We start from the raw sequence: 18963 nt of genomic DNA, 5'->3' as shown, positions 1-18963 counted from the left end.
GTAAGGACGTTTGCACACAGGTTCGGTGCCGGGCTCAAGATCAATAATGAATTCAACTGGTCGGTGCAGAGGCATTCCTGGAAGCTCTTCTGGAAAGACGTCTTGATATTCGCAAACGACTGGAATTTGCGAGATGGTATTGAGTTCACCCTTCTCATTGAGAGAAAACAGACGGATGGTATCGTCATTCGCGGCAAAGATAATTACATCCTCAGACGAATGAGTCAATTGAATCTGCCTGGCTGCACAATCAAGTTGAGCCTTGTGCTTAGAAAGCCAATCCATCCCGAGAATAAGATCAATATCCGAGTTACCAAGAACCATTGGAGAAGCCAGAAACTTGAAATCACCCAACATGATAGAAACATCCGGGACTATTGAAGTAGCCCTAATAGACTTAGCCGGAGAAACCACTCCCATAGGTTTACCCAACATTTGTGAAACGAAGTCATGCTTGGAGACAAATGATCTTGACATGAAATAATGCGATGCACCCGTGTCAAAAAGAACTTTTGCGAGAATAGAGTTAATTGGAAAGTTACCCATGATGACATCTGACGAGTCCTCTGCCTGAGCTGCATTCATCAAGTTGACCTTGGCGTGCTTGGGGTTATGCTTGACCACAGCTGTACTTGCCGATCTGACAGGAGGAGGAGGAGGAAGACGCCTCTGGTTGAAACACTTGTTGGCATAGTGACCCTTCTGTTGGCACTTGTTGCACGTGACCTCTGAAAGCGGACGGTGATACGGAGCATTCGATCTTGGAGCTTGAGACGAAGTCTTGTTCTGAAAGCCAGGGTTGGGTGGGTGGGAAGAACGACTGCCACCTTTGCTCTTCTACTGATACGGCTGACGGAACAGAGGAGGAGGAAGCCAATACTTCTGCTGCTTGGCCACTTGAGTAGAGGAAGAAGGAGTAACATCTCTGGCTCGCTTCTTGGAAGCATCACACCTCAACTAAGCAGCCTCTTGCTTCAGTGCCATGTTGTAGAACTCATCGTATCTCAAGGGCTCGAAGAGAACAAGAGCTAGCTGGATTTCTTCTCTGAGACCACCCCTGAACTGGTATATCATGCTCTTCTCATTAGGGACGTCCTGCTTGGCAAAGCGGGCGAGCTTCTGGAACAACTTGTTGTAGTCATAGACAGACAAAGAGCCTTGCTTCAGGTTGCGGAATTCCTCACGCTTGCTTTCAACCATGCTCTAAGGAATATGATGAGCTCGGAAATCTCGAGGGAAATCATCCCAAGTGATAACACGTCCACCTATGGAATCCTTGTACTGCTGGAACCATTCTGCAGCTTGATCTTTGAGTTGGAAGGAAGCGAACTTGACAAAGTCCTCAGGCCTGATGTTACTGCACTCGAAATGCTTGCACAGATCCACAAGCCAATCGTCAACATCGGTTGCCTCAACACAATTGCTGAAAGTCTTTGGCCCGTTAGCAAGGAACTGGTTGAGTGTAGCAAAGTGATTCTGATTGTTGCCTTGATTGCGCTCTTGAAGAATTTGCATGATTAACTGTGTGTTTGCATTGGTTGCAGCCATCACAGCTTGCCATGCCTCCGGAGGAGGTGGAGGTGGTGGCGGATCAGGATTCGGAGTCGTGCGCGTTGGAGGAGCCATCCTGAAGAGGTTGACATCCATTAGCACATTGACAGATAATTATTGAAGTTGAATCCAACGAAATGAAAATTGCAACATATAGTCTTCACATCCGAACAAAATGAACGAATGCATTCCTCTTGAAATGGTCACATATCCATAAATTGAGAAGCCACTTAGAATTTAGGTAGAGAAATAAATCAACAAGGTACGGATCAAGAATGAATAATCGGTAAGAAATCCCAATCTCAAACCAATATCCGTGGAAGAAGAACTAGAGCTACTAGAATTCCCACCTATGAAACTCCCGAACCTTTCCGGTTATGCAATCAGGTGTTGGGGATACAGGGGAAGCATAATATCTCACCCAATTCTAGCAAATCCTACATCCAGCTGTATCCATCCTTCAACACATAACCAAGAAACCTTCGGAAACCATCTACCTCAACCTTCGAAAAGCATCCGTTATACAAGTTATGGCGATACTCCCGAACTCCCGCCCCAGTACTGGGTGGCGTCGAGGTTATCTCACCAATGAACTGCATAAAAGAGATTTTCAATGTCGGCGTACTAAACTCAAGTATTCCAGAATTGCAACGATAAAATTATGATGACAACACCTCAGAGCTCAACTCCCCAGGACACTTCCACTAAACCCCTGACAGGAGGCACCAAGACAATGTTCTCATCATAAAACCATCGGAACGATTCCAAGATACCCGTGTGATCCTAAAAAAGTTTTAGTGAAATTTGAGAAGACAAAAGTCAAAACTCTACGTCAGGATGCCTTACCAGAGCGATGAGGAGACTGGGAAGTAAAAAGAATTCCTAAACTCTCCGATATATAATTCCTAAATGACTCAAAATATTTTTTTCTAGACACAACTCGGCTGCTAAAAATGATCAAGCAATGGGGCTCCTAAGGTCGGGGAAGGCTCTGATACCAACTTGTAACACCCTCGATGCGACTATATCTCCCACGTGTCGAGGCACGACTTAGAGGCATAATCGCATTGAAGGCATATGTCGCAAGTTAGGCAATCTTCACAACATCCCATGTAATATAAATAATAAAGGGGAGATAACATAGTTGGCTTACACTCGCCATGTCAAACAAATACATAAATAACATTACATCATCCAAACACTCATGGCCCGACTACGGGGCCAAAATAAAAGATAACCCAACAAGAGACACGGTCCCAATCACCCCCAACTGGGCACCACTACTGATCATCGGGAAAGGAAACATAGTAACATTGAGAGTCCTCGTCGAACTCCCACTTGAGCTCATAAGCGTCACCTAGAGCGGAATCATCAGGCCCTGCATCTGGTGTAATAGTAATCTGTGAGCCACAGGGACTCAGCAATCTCGCAACCTCGCGATCAAGACTATTTAAGCTTATAGGTAAGGCAAGGTAAAATATATGTGGAGCTGCAGCAAGGGACTAGCATATATGGTGGCTAACTAAATCGCAAAAGAGAGCGAGAAGAGGGGGCAAAGCACGAGCGAGAAACTAGAGAGCAACCTGTGCAAACATTACTCCAACACCGTGTCCACTTCCCGGACTCCGCCGAGAAGAGGCCCTCACGGTAACACACTCAGTTGATTCATTTTAATTAAGTTAAGGTTCAAGTTATCTACAACTGGACATTAACAAATTCCCATCTGCCCATAACCGCGGGCACGGCTTTTGAAAGTTCAAATCCCTGCAGGGGAGTCCCAACTTAGCCCATGACAAGCTCTCATGGTCAGCGAAGGAATAGACCTCCTCCCAAGACGTTCCGATCAGACTCGGTATCTCGGTACTTCAAGACAACTCCGACAATGGTAAAACAAGTCCAGCAACACCACCCGCTGTGCCGACAAATCCCGATAGGAGCTGCATATATCTCGTTCTCAGGGCACACCGGATAAGCTAAGCGTACGGGAGCCAATGTAACCCAAGTTGCCAAGGGACGGCCCCGCACGGTGCTCTAGGTTGGACCAACGCTCAGGGGAGCACTGGCCCGGGGGGTTAAAATAAGATGACCCTTGAGTCCGCGAAACCCAAGGGAAAAGGCTAGGTGGCGAATGGTAAAACCAAGGTTGGGCATTGCTGGAGGAGTTTTATTCAAGGCAGACTGTCAAGGGGTTCCCATTATAACCCAACTGCGTAAGGAATGCAAAATCCGGGAACATAACACCGATATGACGGAAACTAGGGCGGCAAGAGTGGAATAAAACACTAGGCGAGAGGCCGAGCCTTCCACCCTTTACCAAGTATATAGATGCATTAAGATAACATAGCAATATAATGATATCCCAACAAGTAAATAAATGTTCCAACATGGAACGGCCTTCAATCTTCACCTGCAACTAGCAACACTATAAGAGGGGCTGAGCAAAGCGGTAACATAGCCAATCAACGATTTGCTAGGACATGGTGGGTTAGAGGTTTGTCATGGCAATTTGGGAGGCTTGAAAGCAAGTGGTAGGCATCGTAGCAATGGCATAGCAAAAGAGCGAGCATACTAGCATAGCAAAGATAGTAGTGATTTCGAGGGTATGATCATCTTGCCTGCACAGTTGTTAGAGTTGACTGGATCCTCGAAAGCAAACTCAACGGGCTCCTTGTTAGCGAACTCGTCTCCCGGCTCTACCCAAACAAGACAAACGAGCAACAAGGACACAATCAACCACGTGCAAGGACCAAGCAATATGATGCAATGATGATATGCTATGCGGGATGCGATGCGGGATGCAAAATGCAAGATATGACAGGAAATGCAAGAACCTGGCCTCAGCTTGGAAATCCAAGTGTGCCACTGGAAAGATGAGACAAAATCGCTTGAAAACGATATAAAGATCATCGGAATCGGAGTTGCGGTTTGGAAATGGCAAGCGATTCAAATATGACACCGGTCTGCGATTTACAGCAAGTAGCCACCTAAATGCAAAGAGATGAACATGCTACAGCACCCAAACATGACAACAAAATACATGGCAGGGATGCATACAAGATGCTTAACAAAAGTCTAGCACTGAGCTACGGCCAATTCATCCATTAACAGGTTCAAACAAGCATGGCAAAAATGCATATGGCAAACAGATCTCAGACTTAGTGAAACTAACACTTGTCTGGAATTTCAGATCAGGTAGCACTCTTCGGAGCAACAAAACTACATGCTACAGGATCTAAACATGGCAAAGTAAAACATGGCATGGAGCTACTCAAATAGCTTAACAAAAGTCCCTTAGTGACCTTGAGCCAAAAGGGATCAGAAAATATACTAACAAGCATGTAAACATAGCAAAAACATAATCGGTTTTCAGACTTAGTGAAAACTGTCACATGCTGAAAACAGATATCAAGTGGGCATGTTTACGAGCTCGATGCACTCACTACGGTGCAAGTCATGATAAGCTAAGCATACACCCATCAAGAAGGCACAAAATTCAAGCTAGACATGGCAAGAACAATAGCATAGCATGCACGGATCAACTACAACATCATCGGGAAAATTGCAAACAAGTTGACAATCTGCCCAGATTCACAAAGTAGCAAAAGTAGAGCTCGATTGACTCAAGCTAGGGTGCTCCATAATTGCAGACAAAGGCATGGTTGGATAGAGCACTACAAGATTAATAAAACTCCCTTACTGATCATCCTCAAAAGAGGCACGGATCACTAGGAAAAAACATGAACATATGGCCATATGAGATAAACAGCTCAAGGACTTGTTGGAATTTCCAAGTCCCTGAAAACAGAATTAACAAGTGCACCACTTTGCAAGCTTGTGCTAGTCACCACACACATCACAAAAATACATGGGTTGCACCACTGTAAAGATGACAAAACCCTTAACAAAACATATGTAGAGCATCAGGGCATATCATGCACACAATAATCATGGCTAAAAAGAAAAAAAACCCTAAATGGAGTAGCAGATCTGACAATTATCTCAAGTAGCCCTCTTCTAACAGCATTTCGGGCATCAAGATGAACTCAAATGAAAATGATGCAATGAAATGAAATGATGTACTCTCTGAGATGAACATTTTGATATGCTATATGCATGAATCAGAGCTACTGATGCAAAGTTACGGCAGGTCAAAATATGCAACATGAGCTACGGTTTCTGAGGGAAAAGTCAACCCGAGGACTTAGATCTAGATCGGCCGAGCACGGAAATAGAGGATCGCCGGATCGAGCTCGTTGGAGGAGGGAGATGGCCGGAGGGCTTGCCGGCCCGGGAGAGGACGGCGAGGCGGCGGCGGAAGGCGGCGGCTGCGGCCGGGCGGCGCGGCCACTGGAGCTGCCGGGGCGGCGCGATCGAGGCGGCGGCCGGGCGGAGGTGGCGGGGAGGCGCAGTGGCCGGCGACTGCTCGGAGGAGGCGGCGGGGCCGGCGAGCGGCGCGGGAGGAGGAGAAGGGCGGCGGCGGCGGCGCGCGGGCCGGGGAGGGCCCCGCACGGGCCTGCGGGCCGGTGCGGCGGGATCCGGCGGCGGCGAACGGCGGAGTGCCACATGGCGGCGGGGAGGCGGACCGGACAATGTCCGTCGGCAGGAATTTTGTCCGGCGCATGCGAGGATGAGTGCATCTAGGGTTTCGTCCGGATTTTTGGGGAGGAGGCTAAATATATAGGTAAAGGGAGTTAGGAGAGTCCAAATGAGGTGCGGTTTTCGGCCACGAGATCGTGATCGAACGCTCTAGATGATCAAGGCTTAGGTGGGTTTGGGGCCAAATTGGAGGGGTGTTGGGCTGCAACACACACGAGGCCTTTTCGGTCCCTCGGTTAACCGTTGGAGTATCAAACGAAGTCCAAATGATACGAAACTTGACAGGCGGTCTACCGGTAGTAAACCAAGGCCGCTTGACAAGTCTCGGTCAAATCCGGAAATGTTTAATCCCCACATACGACAGAAAGCTAGAAATGACCACCGGAGGAGAACGAAGCGCCGGAATGCAAAACGGACAACGGGGAAAATGCTCGAATGCATGAGACGAACACGTATGCAAATGCAATGCACATGATGACATAATATGTGATGCATGACAATGACAACAACACACGGAGACAAAAACCCGAACCCGAGAAAATAAAATAACTTAACGCCGGAAACGGCAAGAGTTGGAGTACAAATTGGGAAAGTTACATCCGGGGTGTTACACAATGCTCATGCGCTAAAGCTAGCAGGCTTCTGATACGTTATCAAGCTACTCCGGCTATAAGGACCCGCACATGCTAAAGTTACCATGCTACCCACACAAAAGTTACCAACACAATATTTATGTTGTTATCAGGTTCTTCGTGCTATAATTATCAACTAGACAATTATAGTCACCAGCTGCCCATGCCATAGAGCAACATGTCAACTATATGGTTACTCGACTGTTCGTGTGATAACTACCAACATGAGACAACTATAGTTACCAATTGCCTGTGTTAATATTATCAAGTGAGTTAGGTCACAGTAAACACCATAATGTATTTTAGCGTTGGGTGATAACTCTTGGCCTAAAACCCATTAACATGTTGGAAAATTTCCAATTTTTAATGCCCGATAACTTCTGCTAAGCATGTTGGTAATTTACATACAACAACATGGTAAGTTTTAAAATCCCCCCCCCCCCCGCTAAAAAACTCATGAAAACATACCAACATAGAACCTAGTTTTGAACATCGTCGCGACGGATTTAATGTTGAAGATGGATCTTGAATCGGATGAACGATCTAAGCCACAAAACATTTTAAACTTTCAAATTTGAACATAATCAAAACTGTCATCATCACCTTTGGCCTTTTTACATGCATGCAAGCATGTAATGAGAGTGAGGGGTTCCCTAAAAATGGAATGTTAGTTATGTATTGAGGTCCCTGATTAGATGGGTAATGTTAAAAATTAAATGTGGTAATCCCTTTCAGAGAATATAAAACAATAGGTAGAATATGGAATCAGCTCGGTCTTTCTATGGATTCTTTAATGATTAAACATACATTTCTTGTTAACACTACAAGAAAATCACACGTTGCCGTGTCGCCATCATAGGGCCGACAAAAAAGTTCCCGGCTTATAGATAAAGATCGACATATAGAAAAAGGTTATCGGCTTACAGTTAGGGCTCGACAATGTTACATGCCATGTGGCAATCACAGAGATGGTAGACCGCTCCGTGACAGAGCAGGCTATAAGCCGAGCGGTTGCCCGACCACTAGTAGAAAACAGGGCTTTCATTCGGGCCAGGTAAGCCCATTAGTCCCGGTTCAGTCACGAACCAGGACTATTGTGAGCATTGGTCCCGGTTCGTGCGGCTAAAGGCATTAGTCCCGGTTGAAATGAGCCCTTTAGTCCCGGTTTGAGACATGAACCGGGACTAAAGATTAGACCTTTAGTCTCGGTTCGTGTCCCAAACCGGGACTAAAGGTCCCATTTTCAAACTCTACCCCCCCCCCCCCGTGTGGATCGCCTTTTCAGTTTTGTAAAAAGCAAAAGAAAATGATAAAAACTTCAAAAAATAAAATCCTTCAAGATGTAGTTATATTACTACATCTACTAGTTAGGAAAATTAAAAACTTAAATTTGGACATGTTTTGCAAAAAAGTGTCATGAAAAAGTAAAACAGCTATAACTTTTGCATACGATGTCGAAAAAACCATATAATATATCAAAATGTTCAGCACGAAATCCGCATCCGATTTTGACCGCCTACGGCCTGTTTGCAAAATTTTAGAATCCTCAAATTCTAAAAGGGAAAAAAGTTATCCTCAAATTTCAGTTTTTTTGGATTTTGGTTAAATCAGGTCAAACTTTGGTCAAAATACTTATTCAAGAAGTATTAGTGTTACTAAATAATTATTATGGTTTTTTAGAATTTTGGTCAAATCTGGTCAAACTGTGGTCAAACTATGGTCAAACTACTTCAAGAAATATTAGTGTTACTACATAATTATTCAAGAATATTAGTGTTACTAAATAATTATTTCAATTCTTTGAATTTTGGTCAAATCTGGTCAAACTGTGGTCAAACTATGGCCAAACTACTTATTTAAGAAATATTAGTGTTACTAAATAATTATTGTTTTTTAGAATAATAGTTATCATGCCCAAGCTAAACTCCCGAGGGTTAATAGGATTGACATCTTACTATATTGTCAGGAAAACAACAAGTGCAGACTTGGAAACGAGGGGAAATAGAACCCGAAAGTTAAGCGTGCTCAGGCTGGAGTAGTGAGAGGATGGGTGACCGGCCGGGAAGTTAGATGATTTGGAATGATGAGCGGTGATTAGAGATTAGAGGTTAAATTGAGTAGTGGTGAATGGTGATTAGAGGTTAAATTAAAAAAATTGAAAATTTGAAAATCGAAAAAAATTCATTTTTTTAAAAAAATCATTGTTTTTCGTAAAAATACCTTTCGTCCCGGTTGGTGTTACCAACCGGGACTAAAGGTGGAGCTCCAAACAGCGGCCACGTGGACGGCCTTTAGTCCCGGTTCGAGACTAAAGGGGGAGGCTTTAGTAACGACCCTTTAGTCTCGGTTCCAGAACCGGGACTAAAGGCCCTCTAGAACCGGGACAAAAGGCCATTTTTCTATTAGTGGACGCCCGACGGCTTTCGGCTTACCCTAGGGAATTCTTTTATTTATTTTAGATTATGAGAAATGTAAGCCGAGTACCCGATGAAAGAAACTCCCCTTACACGTGGCCTTTTTTCTGATCCTATTTTTTTAGTGCAAAAAATAATTTTAAATGTTTTGCATTGCAATTATATTAACTTATTGCATTCTATCCTATTTTCCTCTTTTTCTTATCAATTTTGTCTAAGCTAGTTTTCATTGCTCTTTCGATGCCCCAATTTCGTGATCTTTCTATTAATTACCATCATTTTGCCATTTTAAAGTGGTTGGGTATTGCCATGTACCCTTCACAATCCCAAGTGTAATCCGTTTGCATGGGCCGGCCGGCATGTAGCTTTATTTCGCTGAGAACCGTTGTTTTCAACTCGACTTATATTTAAGCTGAATACCCATGAACTGGGTCTCAAAGTACATGGCATAACCGGTCTAATATAAGCCGAGAGGCGTAAGCCGGGTACAACACTTGGCTTATAATAAGCCGAGGTTAATTGAGCCTTCGTTGTATATGTTTCATTCATGGTTGTATTTATTTTTTTCCTGTAGTTTAATTTTAGAAACGAGATTGGTTTTTTAGATCCCAGGTGCCTAGGCACCCTCTTATCTTACCATTCATTCAGACTACGACACATTGAGATTTACGCTATGCACTGTAGCAATGGAATCCATTAGCTGTTCTGGTGCTTCATTAAGCGCAGGAGTATGGGGTATTGGAGATGACATGTCGACGTGCTAGAATATAAAACCTGCGATGGAAGACCCAAGAAAGCTCAAAAAAGTGACCATGTAAGAGTGCGGCGTTGTAGAGGCCGAGCATCAGGTAGCTCGTTATCTGCCTCATGGGAATATGCTTTGCGATTCACTCCTGGCAGGCTTCGCAATATAGGACTGCGGGAATAGTACGCGTGTATGTCCTTTGCCCATTGTGTCCTGTACTTGCTCCCCACACAGCTCGACTGAATGCAGATGCTGTTTGATGCGCGTGGTGGAGCACTGGAGCAGTGACTTGACAGCTCTCAATTAATACGCCATAACTTAAATTTACCACGGAGCTGTGGCAGGCAGCAAAAGGTACTCCGTCGATGTCTGTTTTATATGAGACCATGCTATCCTGGGCGAGCTTTCCGACCTGTGCAATCAGCATATTTCTTTTTTTAATGACTAAATCCTCTGATTAGTGCACTGTTACGTTTTAGATTTTGAGCAAACTAACTAAGTTAATTAAGAGTGCTGCTCATCTACTATATCACTAAGCTTCCTAAGATAAAAGGCATCACAATCAATTGAGATGTTCAATTGGAATTGGGTCATCCGATTTTGACCAAGTGAATAATTTCTCAAAGCTCTCATCTTTTATATTATATACTATGCTTCCTAATTTTTAAGTCCTCACAACGTCATATTTAGAACTTGATCACCTGATTTTGACCCGGTCAATATTCTAAAGGACCTCCCCGTTTAATTATTTTAATTTGTCATATTTTTTAATTTTAAAGCTCTTTTATTCGATTGAGATATTCAATTTGAATTTGGTTTAGAATTTTGATCGAGCCAACGATTTTTCAAATCAATCAATACCAATCGGCTACAAAGACATATCAACCCCGTGCGCCCTCTTACCATCAAGAAAAATGAAGCGCCAAAATGTGATGGTACTATAGCACCAATATAGTACATGTAACCACCGACGTAAAAATTTACCCACAAAAATCACACCATGAAAGACCCACCAAAGAAACGCATTATAATAAACATAAAACACACTCCATCGTCTCCCATCCGCCAAACTAAATATTTCATCAATTCAACATTATAAGGGATATTAGTTTTTTGGAAAGTCAAATTTCTTTAACTTTGACCAAGTTTAGAGCCAAAAATATCGACATCCACAATATTAAACCAAAAAATTATGAAAATTTATTTCATGATGAATCTAATAAAGCCAATTTGATATTATGAATTTTGATATATTTCTTTATAAATTTGATCAAATTTAAAGACGTTGAACTTTTCAAAAAAGTAATACACCTTATATTTTAAAACAAAGCGAGTATTTTTTTTAAGAATCTCAACAACACCAACGGCGCAGCAAAATGCGCCCAACCCTTTTTTTTACGTACGAAACTCTAGATCCACTCTTTCCCAACGGATAATGATACAATTATGTGTAGGCCCCTTCTCTTTTGTTTTATGTAATTGTGCACCTATGATTTTTTTTTAAAAAAAACTACCAAACTCACGAATTAGTGAGCAAAAAATATACTGCATTTTCCAATTCGATATTAACAAGCCCGAATATTTCCAAGGAAAAAAATACTTTCATTCAGAGCGTTTCTCTATTTTCACATCGCTAATCTTCACGAAATTGCTACAAACCCGAAACTGTTAGTTAACAATCTATTGGTTGTAGATTCGTAATTATAGTGCCAATAACCCAGGATCTTTAAGCAATCTCCTCCCTTCATGAGAATCGAAGCCTGCAGGCCTGCATGCAAAAATTGATGGCCCATCATGTCACTAGTCCAAACCGATGGCCCACAGGCAAATGTCCAGATTGGAGGGGATGGATGCTGCTTCGCCCAGTTTCAGGTCCTATCAGCAACTTGGAGCCTATCCATCGAATACGGTGAAATACGATGGTGGCAATTAAGATACGCCTAACAACGTAGATCGCAACGCTGGTTCAGCGGGGTTGATTCCGAGCTACCTGCAGACCGGCCTCCGCAACGTTTTATCAGACCATGCAATGGAATCTCATGTGATTCGGCTGAGTAGGCGCATGCACGGTCACTTCAACCATCACCCGCGCGGACCGCTGGGGCCCTCTAGCTACGCATGACAGCTTGTTGGAAAGAGAGAGTGAGGAGAGAGAGCAAGCTTCATGCATCCATGTGTGACTGCTTTCAAAGAGAGAAAACGTGAGAAGAGAGAGAGAGAGTACTTCCTCCTCCCGTCCCTATTTGTCTGCTTAAAAAAGTTTGCCCAATTACTTTGGTACTGCAAAGCATCTGCTGCTGGACAGTGGTTAGAACGAATTTTCTTTTCGCTGAATGGACAAGACTGGAGGGTGCCGGGACACCCGGGTGTCGTCGCACCTTTTCGTTTAGAAACTGGATACGCCGAATCCCAAAATCATTCTAGTATTTTGCTATTTGTGGGAGTCGTTGTATAGAAACATGCGTGAACAACAACGTTTGTTGATTTATTTCACATAACATGTTCTTACGGAAGTACTACATGCATGGGGCGGCATGCAGAAGACACTAACAGAAAGCATTTGCATCCGATCCGTTTAAACAGGTTAACAACAGCCGGCGCCGTCGACCTTGGACAGATGAAGTCGATCAGCTAGCTCACGTTCGAGATGCTGGCAGCGGCCGACCTGGCGGGCCCCCAGCTATGCAGGACGGCGCCGGAGACGTCCTAAAAGGCGAGGCGCGCCTCGGCCGCGGTGAGCTGCATGGCAGGAAGCCCTGACCGTCGTACAGGAACTCCATCTTGTCGGAGGTTGCCTTGAACTTGCCAGCCCACGCCTTGGACCCGCCGCCGCTGGTCACGAATTCCACCGGGCTGTCGACGTTGCTGATGCGCTGCAGGCAGTGGTCGTGGTCATTGAGGTACTCCCTCCGTTCGAAATTACTTGTCTCGGAGATGGATGTATCTAGAACTAAAATACGTCTAGATACATCCATTTCTGCGACAAGTAATTCCGAACGGAGGAAGTACGCGTCAACCCCATCTGCGTAAAAAAGAGGTTTTTTTTCGAGAGTACGCCAATAGCGTACTTTATCTTTATAGAAGAAGAGCAATAATGATTTACAAGAGATGCCAAGTGGAGGATGCGAACATCACACCTATGGCCACACCCTAAAACACCCCACTCAAAGCCCAAGCCTACTCTCTAACAAATCGAGACAACCCGCCGACTCCTAGACCCGCCTCCCTCCACTCTTGGATCTCCCGCAGAACCACACCAACCACCTGAAGAGGTGTTTTTTGTTGGGCCGTTCTATTGAAGACCCGTGCATTGCGCTGCTTCCACAAAGCCCATGAGACCGCAATCACGAAAGTGTCAAACCCGCGTTTGTGCTCTTTCCTGAAACCCCTCCTAGCCTGCAACCACCACTCTATAGCAAAGTATCCTCCGTCGTTGGCCGTTCCACGATCAAGTTAAGCTCTTGTAGGCATTCATGCCACACTTCCCGAGCGAAAACACATTGGATCAATATGTGCTCCGCATTGTCCTCTGCCTGCAAACATGTGAAGTAGCTAGAAGAGCGCTCTCGCAGCCCGTGCTTAGCTCTCCTGTCCGAAGTCCAAATCCGATGCTGGATCGCCAACCAGACAAATATTTTACATTTAAGAAGCGCCCAACTCTTCCAGATGCAAGAAGCATAGGCAACCCGCTGAATCCCTTGACACAGACGATGATATGTGGATCGAGCGGTGTACTGCCCGGACGGGTCCGCCGGCCAAGAGAAGCAATCTTCTCTATTTGGATCCCGAGGCACAGTGCTAATAGCTAGATTGGTTCAAGTTTGAGTCCTTCTGGACCCGTGCGGAGGGTTTTTTGATGTGGTCAAGATGGCTTGGACTACGACTCCGGTGGCCTCTAATGATTACCTCACTTTACAAAACGAGCTAAGGGCTACGGCGTGGAGTCTCAAAAGTGGAGCGATCGCTGGATTGGCAACGTGAAGCTTTAAATTGCCATTGCTTTCGAGGTCATTAAGCAGCTGGATATTGCTATGTAGGCAAGGACACTGTCGGACGCGGAGAGGGATTTGCGTAAGTGCTTAAAAATGAAGCTTTTGGGTTTGAGCTCGTTGGAGAGAACAATCACTAGGCAAAGATCTAGAATGCTGCAACTGCGTGAGGGCGACGGGAACACGAGGTTGTTTCATCAACAAGCAAGTCATAGGCAAAGGAAGAATGTCTTGAGAACGGTCAAGTACAATGACCAATTATACTCCGGCCAGGATGATGTGGCTTCAGTCGTGGATGCTTATTTTGGTGTGGCATTTGGGGTTGCATGCCCTCGTGGATTTGCGCTCAACCTGGAAGAACTGGGCCTACCACGCCTGAACCTGGCACATCTCAAGCGGCCATTTACGGAGGAGGAGGTTGAGGGAGTGATCAAGTTGATGCCCCGGGATAAAGCGCCGGGTCCAGATGGCTTTACGGGCAGATTCTATGCTACTTGCTGGAGTATAATCAAGGAGGATTTCATGAGAGCGATGGGCTGCTTCTATAATGGTGACATGAGGGGTTTGGCGGCCATCAATAAGTCCTTCGTCTCTCTTTTACCCAAGAAATATGGTGCTCTGGAGGTGTGTGACTTCAGACCCATCAACCTTGTGCATGGGGCAGTGAAGATATTCGAGAAGGTGCTTACGTGTAGACTTGTGGAAGATCTACCTAAGTTGGTTGGTAATCACCAAAGTGCTTTCGTCAAGGGCAGATCTTTGCATGATAATTTCATGCTTGTGCAAAGCACGGCAAGATGGCTGCATGCTCTGAAGAACTCGGCGATTTTGCTTAAGCTAGACATCTCAAAAGCTTTCGACTCGGTGCAATGGCCCTTCTTGGTTGAGGCGTTGCAGCATATGGGATTCGGGCCAAGGTGGAGGTCTTGGATTTGTGGAATCCTCTCAACTTCTACCACAAAAGTACTGGTCAATGGTGCACCGGGAGACACGATCTACAACTGCAAAGGGCTACGACAAGGGGATCCTATCTCCCCAATGTTTTTCATCTTAACTGTGGAGCCGATGCAAAGGATGATGTAGCTAGCAGTGACCCGAGGGGTGATGGGACCTTTGGCGCGTGTGGGCATGGAGAAGCGACTATCAATCTTTGCGGATGATGTTGTTTTATTTGTCAAACAAAATAAGGTGGATCTTGCAGCTTGCAAGTGCATCTTGGAGCTCTTCGGTGAAGCATCAGGACTGAGGATCAACATGCAAAAATCGGCAGCTATTCCCATTAGATGCTCTGATGACCAGATTACCATGGCATGTGCCGAGCTCCAGTGCCCCTTGGGATCCTTCCCGATCAAGTACTTGGGGCTGCCACTCTCATTAAGGAAGCCATCGACGACACAGTTGAAGTATTTGGTGGATCAAATGGCTAATAAGCTACCAAAATGGAAGGCATCGCTTATGCCAAAGAGTGGCAGCCTAACCTTGGTCCAATCGGTGCTATGTGCCATGCCGATCCATGCAATGATGGCATTGGATCTACCGATGAAAACCCTTGTCGCAATGAAGAGGAACTGCAGAGGTTTCTTATGGTGTAGACGTGCAGAGGCTAATGGTGGCAATTGTGTGGTGGCTTGGGATGCGGTGTGCACACCGAAGTGGGAAGGTGGCCTTGGGTTGCCAAACTTGCGCTGGATGAACATAGCAATGCAAGCGAGATGGCCGTGGCTTGCGAGGACAGATGAGACGAGGCCATGGAGAGAATTCAAGATCAAAGTCCCGAAGGAGTCAATGGGGATTTGTATGGTGGCCATGAGGAGTGTGGCTAATTATGGGCTCACGACACGTTTTTGGGAGGACCGCTGGATTGATGGCAGCAGAATTCAGGAGGTTGCACCGCTCCTCTACAGTTTGGTTCCAAAGCGCATCAGAGACTCTCGGTTAGTTGGACCGGCGGTGGAGATTGGGAGTTGGGCATTGGACGTTGGCCCGGACATAGGACCCGCTATGCTGCACGAGTTCTTTTTGATATGGCAATTAGTTTCAGCTTGGGAGCCCATGGTGGATGTGCCTGACAAGGTGGTTTGGTCGTGGGAGGCCACCGGACAGTTCTCCGTGAAATCTGATTATGCGGCTGGCTTTTGGGGCCGAGAAGGAAGTGTGACAGCGGGTCTAACTTGGAAATCACGTGCACCCTCATGGTGCAGGTTCTTCATGTGGTTGGCCCTCAGGGACCTATGTTGGACGTCGGACCGACTAGCGAGGAGAGGGTTGCCGCACCAAGACGCGTGCCCGTTTTGTGACCACGAGGACGAAACCATTAACCACATTCTACTCACTTGCGTCTTTGCTAGGACTGCTTGGGCGAGGATCTGTGAGGCCTTGGACAAACCGGATTGGACTCCCACTCAACAGGACAAGCTGGCGGACTGGGTTGTAGCCAAGCAAGGAGTAGAAGGCATGAGCATCAAGGATCTTCGTACTATTATTGCGCTAGTCTGGTGGGAATTGTGAAAGCATAGGAATGGTATTATCTTTGATGGGGCGTGCCCTTCCTTGGAGTATCTACTAGGGAGAGTGAGGCAAGAGGGCCAACTGTGGGCATCGGCCGGACTAATGAAAGGGAATGTAACTCCCTTCTCTAGTAGGGTGGAGAGGTGGGAGACTAGTGAGGAGTAATATGTACTAAGAAACTGTGTAATTGTGGTGGAGACTTTCTTTGCCTTTCTTCTACAATATATGATATGCACACTCGTGCATATTCGATAAAAAAAGTGTTGGCCATGGCTCAGCCACAATAATGCATGCATGCATGCACAACATGCCGTATGTACCTTGAGGACCGGGAGGAGGTGTTCGCGGAGCTCGGTGGTGTGGCCATGCTCGCAGCCGCTACTGACGGGGTGGTGGTCGACGACGACCTTCCACGTCACGTTGGACACCGCTAGGGCATCGTCTAGGCCCTGGAGGAGGGTGTCGATGTAGGTGTTGCGGGGATCCACGTTCCTCCTGTCGAACTTGCTCTCGTTCCAGTACTTGAGGAAGAAGGGCGACGTGTCCACCAGGAAGAAGTCAACGATGTCTGCCTCCACGATGAAGGACTTGTTGACGGAGGTCCACCAGCTGTCCACCTTGCGAATGGCGGGGCTCTGCTACGCCAGCGTGTCACCCGGGTAGTCATGGTTGCCGAGGACTGCAGCAATCACATGAGGGTGCAGTAGTACCATAGGAGGTGTGAAGCTCACGATTTCTCAGAGGAGTTTTGTTTTTTGCGACGGCGCAAAGATCCATGTCGCCGCCGTCGAGGCCACCCTGCCTCCCAGGATGCGGGGGAGGGGCCATCTGCTTCCCCATCGCCTCCACCTCGTGTGGTTCCTGTCCAACTGCCATGCTCCCGCCCCAACGAGATTGACGTGCGTGAGTTGCCTGTTGCCCGCCGGCGGCTTCGTCCCACTTGTCGAACCCGGATCCGCCAGATCCAGAGACTCTGGTCGAAAATGATTTCACCACCTCTAGCTTGCGCTTCCACACATGGGAGTCGAAGTCGCGGCCGCAGCTGAAGCGTCCGGCCCCGCGATCATGGCGGCCCATACCGAAAACCTCTTCTCTCATCTCAATAGCATTGCTCTCTCTAGGCACCACGGGTGGATTTGTGGAAGGGGGTGAGGAAACTACTTGAGCGAAGGAACGAGTATCACCATGGATCTTGCCTGCCCACTAAGTGTAGGTTTGACGAACCCTAGATCTGGTGAGAGACGGAGCGCTCCAGAAGTGGGCGAGGCTCTCGCCTAGAAACAAAATGGGAGAAGGGGTAGCGGCCACGAGTTTAATACCCGCGGTGCCCCTAGAAACCCTAGGTCTATCCTCACCATGGCGGTCGGGTCTGATCTTTAGCACGTGGCAGACATCCGAATCATGGCAGACCAGTGCAGACCCGAGAATCCCTAGCCCATCAGTCATGGGGGATGGGCGGCGACGCGTTCCCAGAAACATGCGCCCGTGCTCGTGTACCACCGAGTCGGTCGGCTCCGTGTGTGACGTACCTGCTCCATACGGTGGTGCGCCTTCACCTGAAACCGCCGTGCTCGTCGGGTTTCGATCGCAAACCCTCGCAAAGTGGCAAGGGAAGGAGACAATATCACCGATGTCAATAGACTCACCTGCCCTAAGGAGTCATGCATCCACCATGCGCCCCGCGGTGTTGAGGAAGACGATCCTGAGCGCCTCCGAGCGTAGCCACAGTTCGCCATCGTCGAGCCGGACCTATTTCACCGCCTCCATATCGGCCGCGTACCGGACCCTCCAACGCACGTCACCCGCCATCCCGTTAAGGAAGAATGGCAGTGATGCTAAAGGATATTGTTAATTAAGCACCAATAGTTTCTAGGTAGGTATTTATGTATTTAACTGGTATAGAAATTACCTAAGCATCAACGAGAGAGGTTTGCATTGTATACTAGTTGATGAAATTTATATAAGTATTCCTTAACGTCGTGGCTATTCTATAAAGAACGGACTAATGCTTTAAGCAAGATGACATGATGTAGACAAATAAAACTCACGTATGAATAAACCCCAATTTTTACCCTTAATGGCAATGATACAAATATGTGTCATGTCCCTGCCGTGACTGGTATTGAGCACCGTAAGATCGAACCCATCAGAAAGCACCTCTCCCATTGCAAAAAAAAATCAATCTAGTTGGCCAAACCAAATCAATAGATCGGAGCAAAATATAGCTATAACAATCATGCATAAAAGAATTCAGAGAAAACTCAAATAATATTCAAGAATAGATCATAAACTCACAATTCATCGGATCCCAAACAAACACACCGTAAAAAGTCATTACATCGAATAGATCTCCAAGAACATCGAGGAGAACATTGTATTGAAGATCAAAGAGAGAGAAGAAGCCATCTAGCTACTGGCTATGGACCCATAGGTCTGAGGTAAACTACTCACGCATCATCGGAAGGGCGGTAAGGTTGAAGCCCCTCCATGATCGATTCCCGTCCGGCAAAGTACCAGAGAACGCCTCT

General features: G+C 46.2%; 1 pseudogene; it reads right to left on the bottom strand.

Annotated features, from left to right (window-relative positions):
* Positions 1-12569: 12569 nt before the first annotated feature.
* LOC123191774 (purple acid phosphatase 3-like) lies at positions 12570-17512 on the bottom strand (annotated as a pseudogene).
* Positions 17513-18963: the final 1451 nt, after the last annotated feature.

Source organism: Triticum aestivum, chromosome 2A (assembly GCF_018294505.1).
Source record: "Triticum aestivum cultivar Chinese Spring chromosome 2A, IWGSC CS RefSeq v2.1, whole genome shotgun sequence".
NCBI classification, from domain to species: domain Eukaryota; kingdom Viridiplantae; phylum Streptophyta; class Magnoliopsida; order Poales; family Poaceae; genus Triticum; species Triticum aestivum.
This window is presented reverse-complemented; position numbering and strand designations above follow the sequence as displayed.